This window comes from Brassica napus, chromosome C1, assembly GCF_020379485.1.
Source record: "Brassica napus cultivar Da-Ae chromosome C1, Da-Ae, whole genome shotgun sequence".
NCBI lineage: Eukaryota > Viridiplantae > Streptophyta > Magnoliopsida > Brassicales > Brassicaceae > Brassica > Brassica napus.
The window spans coordinates 22869702-22875358 of NC_063444.1; positions in this window are offsets into that span (position 1 = coordinate 22869702).

The window sequence follows — 5657 nt, forward strand, 5'->3', positions numbered from 1 at the left end:
CGTTGGTGAAATGAATGTTGTTGATGAGCCAAAAAAAAAAGAGTCTATATATATCGTTTCAACATCGAACAAAAGAACACGACTCAGCTAATGACAGAAGTCACATAATGCGACTAGAGAAGACCCCCATTGTTTCTGATTACATAGACATCTCACGTTATTCTTTTTCTGTTTTCAGTTTTTGTCAATTTATGCAATTTTACATTTACATGATGATAAACCATAATTATTGTTCGATTTCTTTGTTCGTTTCGTGATGGTTGTTGGAGGTGGGCTTCACACACCCATCAAAACCCGATCTGATTCTAGAAAAATTCCAATTTTATCCATAATCCATTCGCAGATCGGTCCAATTTTCTAGAAGATCGACCCAACTCTCCAAAAGAAGAATGGGTGTCGAAAGCGACGTGACGACCTTGCAACCCATACCACCAGAAAGCGTGCAGACCTGTCAAAGATGTAGAATAGTGATTCACATTAAATACCTTGGGATGAAGCGAGCCGAACCAGTGTCGCAAAGAATATACGACATCATTATGACACAATGAATATATGACCTTATCGCAAAGGACGACAAGCTGTCTTTGTCGGATTCGGAGAGCATTTCACCTATAAAAGAAGACCTTTGCCAACCGACCAAAGGACTGGCTTTTTCCCGAGCGAACTCATATAGAATTTATATAGCATTCTTATTACTTTGTAAAGAGCGACATCTATTCGAATATCAACCTCGCTTCTTATTTGCAATCTCCTCTTTTCATTTCAAACTGCTTCTAATACAAACAAGATTTTCGACCTACTTTGTCCCTAAATCGCCTTTAATCATTTCTTAATCAACCACCCGAACTCACACTTTGGCATTTGGCGCCGTCTGTGGGGAAAAACATGAATCTTTAAACTCATAGAAACATTTCGAAAAGATGAAAGCTACACGTGTGAACCCATCAGCTAAGATGGCAAAAAGTGGAAACTCCAGAGACGTCACTACAAAGGACGACGTCACCACCCTTATGAAGCGCCTTCCTACCATCTGAACCCATAGAAGTGTACGAAGAATGAAAACTAGACAGAGTCACTGGGCAGGTTCGAGGCAAGAACGAGAAACACACTAACCCATCAAACCGCCTCGCCACCGCTGACTAACCAAACCTCTTGTGGAAGGTCAGAGGCGGTAGCAACTCACAGACGACAAGCCGACATGGAACCCAATCTGGAGAAAACCAGGAACACTGCCCTCGAAAGATTGATGCTCCAATCCCGAAATACTACGGAGACACTAACCCGCAGGCGCATCTCTCATTGTTACTGCGCTCTTTACAAAGATAAACATGCAACCACAAAAATATGACGCGACATACTGCCAAGTGTTCGCCGAACACTTGGAAGAACACCCGCTCAAGTGGTTGACCAATATTCCCTCCATATCCATCCGCAACTTCGAACAATTTGCCAAATCTTTCCTTCGACAGTTTCGGTTCGTCGGACTACACACAAACGAGAAAAAAAAGAAACCGAGATAAACCGAAGCAAATAAATCGACAGTAAACAACGGATTGACAGTATCAATCCGATACCCAACCTCCCAAAACAATTGATGATATGGTCATAGCCTCGATTCACGATGCTCTCATCAACGATCTAATCCCCAGAGGAGGCGGCTTGATCATGAGTAGGGCCCGAATGGTGGAAGGAGTGTTCAACAGAGCACTTTGACAACGAAAAAGTGAAGATTCAAGGGTATGCACCCGACTATGACAGGAATGTTGCTACAGAAAATTAAGTTCAAACGCAAGAAGAAGTCGACTACGACGACAGAGAACGGAAAGAAAAGGGTCGAAGAAAAATGAGTTATCCGCATAACTGACGTTGGGCATATCATAACAGAGAGCTACCGTGGAACCTCTACACTAAAACCAATCGACATGAGTTCGAAGGACAACACGAGTTCATAAATCGACATGAGTTTGAAGGCCAACATAAACATCAATCAACATAAATTAAATCTCGAAGATCCATCACCAGGATCGTTTAAGCAAGGCAACAACAGAAGCCAAGCAAAAAAAAATGTATATTAAAGGAAATTATACAAGTCAAGGAGGAAGCCGTACAAAAAACAACAACAAAAACGACAACAAAAAGAAGAAGAAGAGAAGATAGGCGGTAGAAGCAGAACACACTCATCCCCATCAAGGAAGAGTCGAACCCTGGCTCAACGCACGGGAACAACGCCTACAAAGTCGCGTCGGCGTCCCGAACGGAAGATACGTACACCCCATTGTCGTTCGCCCCATCCGGAAAGACGATCCGAGACCTCCAACGAACTCTACTATTGAGTTACTGACAAACACGGTCAACAAAGCGGCGCCATCCGCCGAGCTGCACACCTAACAGCGAGCATGTATAGAAGCCCCATAAGTCAGAGCATCATAAACCTCCTTCTCTGCGTAGGAGAGTGGATCGCTTAATCTTACGTGAAGACATCGCTGATCTGCGTTCTCTTCAACTGCAGGCCCTTTCGAAGGACCCGCACCGCCGGGGGATGCAACGTTTGCACCCTGCTCGCAGAAACCATCAGCGGGCGCTGTTCACATTTCGGTCACCGGAGCCAGCATAAGCCATTTCCCAAACGTAGAGAAGTCGAACTCAAGCCGAAGATGCAGAAAATCAAAGTCAAGGAAAGCGAATGAATGACATAGCGAAATACCCCCGGTATTTATAAAAAACTAGAGAAACCGAGGGATCGCAACTGCAAAAAATCAAAATGAAACGGCCTCCAAAGCAATAATGATACGTAAAGGAAGCTCTAGAGCCCTCGTAGATGCTAAAGTAACCAACCAATCAAACTGTAACATGGCACATGAAAATTTTAAATAAATTAAGTAAATAAATAAACATTTAATTTTTAACAAATTTTTATATTTAAATATAATTTAACCTTAATTTTTTTTCGAAATTACCTAATTGATTTTACATTAGAAGTTAATCTAACTTAATATGATAATATTTGAAACATAATTATGTGTTCCTGATTTATATAATACTATTATTTTTATAGATTGATTATAATTTGGGTTCTGTTTGGGATATAGTGTCGTATGCATATTTTTCTTTGTTGTACAATATTTCCTTGTGCTTATTGATATAATCTTATGTTAGGTAAACTCATTGTCCTCTAGTTTCTCCTTCTGCATTAGGAAACGTTTGAAAAAAACTGAAATTGGTTGGACCAGATCTAATATGTCAAGAGAATTTGTACCCGGTGTTTGCTATTTGTGTGGAGTTAACAAACATGGAGCTGCATAAACTAGTGTAAGTGTCTTTTGGTTTCTACAAAGAAATAAGAAAACGTTTAGTGACTTACTTAATTTCTTTTTTCTTTTAGGCTTGTTCCTCTAGAATACGCTATGCAGATGATGAGTGCAAACTGCAAAAGCTGCTCTGCTTTAAGTACATCAGTCAAAACCCAGAAGATGCTGCTTTGTGAGAGGTTGTTAGACGTTTCGACAAGTCTCCCACATGTCACATCTCTCGGTTTATTCAGAGTTCATTTGTCCTCAAATGCTGATTATTATGCATGTGGCTAAGAAGCAAGGAAGTTTAGATCTGTCTGATTTGAGGGGATTTACATGGACTTTTCTAGTGTGAGTATTTGTGTATTTCATTTTTCATCTTTTAAATTTTCCTACTTTTTTGACTTATGTTTGGTGTTACTTGGTCACATTGTTTCGATATAAATTCTCTGGTTATCTTGGTTGCATCGCGTGGATCACTCGCAGCAAGACAATTTCTCTGCCTGGCTTCATCAACCCAGTTGCTGAGATCCAGCTTCACTATTACAACGGTTATGGAGCTCTTCTTCATGGTGGCACAGGTGGACGATATGGTATCAATACAGCTTGATGTTTATCCTCATCCTGTTGTAATTAAAATTCTTTCAGAACAAATGAGGAATACGTATGATGTTTGGATGGTATATCTGGTCAATGGAAAGAGTTTCAGGAAAGGAAATAACTCTGTTACTGATCTGAGCGGAAAAGGGGCCGAGAGAACATGGTCTCTGGTTTACATAAATTGGTTTGCTACGGATTATTTATGGTATAAATGATTAGAGTTTGATTTCGGGGATGGGTTATATTTTGTAATACAAACCATCTTATGGAAGCGGTTTCCCTTGGTCTGGAGGCTCAGTGATACAAATCAGACAGTATCACTATGGCTTTGTTATTATTTAGTTATCCCTCACAAAATGCAAATGCAAAAGATTACAGACAAAGTTAAAAAATATATGTGCTTAAGGTCACCGAGGAATTACTATATTGGGTTAACAAGTCAGGTGAGCCATGTGAGCATATCTTTTTGTATTATCGTTGTGGTTCTTTGGCTTTTTGTTGGCTCTCCGGTTATTGCAAGTCTTTATGTTAAGACTATGCATTCGAATAAAACCGGCTTATTTGGTTCTTACTTCAGTTGTATTATGGCTCCATTGAAAATTCTCGAGTCATATTTCGGGATGTGGGATTATTTGGATTGGAGGTTATGTGAGCTTAACGTAAGACTGGTTTTTTTCTATCCATGTTGATAGTTTTAAGGGCTCAGTATTATCTATGGTTACAAGTATTTTTATCTCATGCATCTTATGTAAATAGGGAAAGTGGTAAATATGGGAGATATAAACGATTAGAATCATTTTGGATTTTTATGGGATGGTTCAGGTCACAAAGAAAAGAAAATAGTTGGACTGTGGAAATAGGGTATCATTACACCCGTCAATTTGGCTCTTCGGAGCAAATAAAAAATAATTTTTTTTTAAATGAGGGTATTAAGTTGGAATTGTCGAGGAATGAGAAGTAAGTGGACTATAAGCTATTTGAGCGAGATAAAACATAAACATAAACCGGACTTTTTATTTTTAGCAGAAACAAAGCAAGATTCAGAGTTTGTCTAAAACTTTCAAGCTCACTTTGGATTTGATAATCTGGTCACAGTAGACCCAGTGGGGAGAAGTGGGGGATTAGCGCTTTTTTACAATAATGAGTATCAGGTTAAGGTATTATATTCTAGCAACCGAATGATTGATGTGGAAGCGGAGACTCTGGGCAAAACGGTTTATCTTACTTTTGTATATGGGGATCCAGTTCAAAAGATGCGGTAACAAGTGTGGGAACGTTTAACTAGATATGGACTGTTGCGATCCGAACCCTGGTTCATTATTGGTGATCTTAATGAGATTACTGGAAATCATGAAAAAGAAGGAGGATCTATGAGGAGTGCAGATTCATTTATTCCTTTTAATAACATGATAAAAAATAGTGGTTTACTAGAATTTCCGGCTCGGGGGAACAAAATGTCATGGCAAGGGAGAAGAGGAAAGGGGAAAGGGGCAGTGATGGTTAGATGTCGTTTAGACCGTGATTTAGCAAATGAAGAGTGGCATACTCTATTTCCATGTTCTTTTACAGAGTATCTTGGGATGGTGGCTTCTGATCATCGGCCAGTGGTGGCTTATCTAGAAGATAAAGTTCCCAGGAGGAAAGGACAATTTCGGTTCGATAAGAGATGGATTGGACAAGCGGGTCTTATGGAATCAATTACAATGGGTTGGATAGACTATAACGAAGGAAGAGTAGAAGGGAGAGCAGAGAGTATAGTGGCCAAAA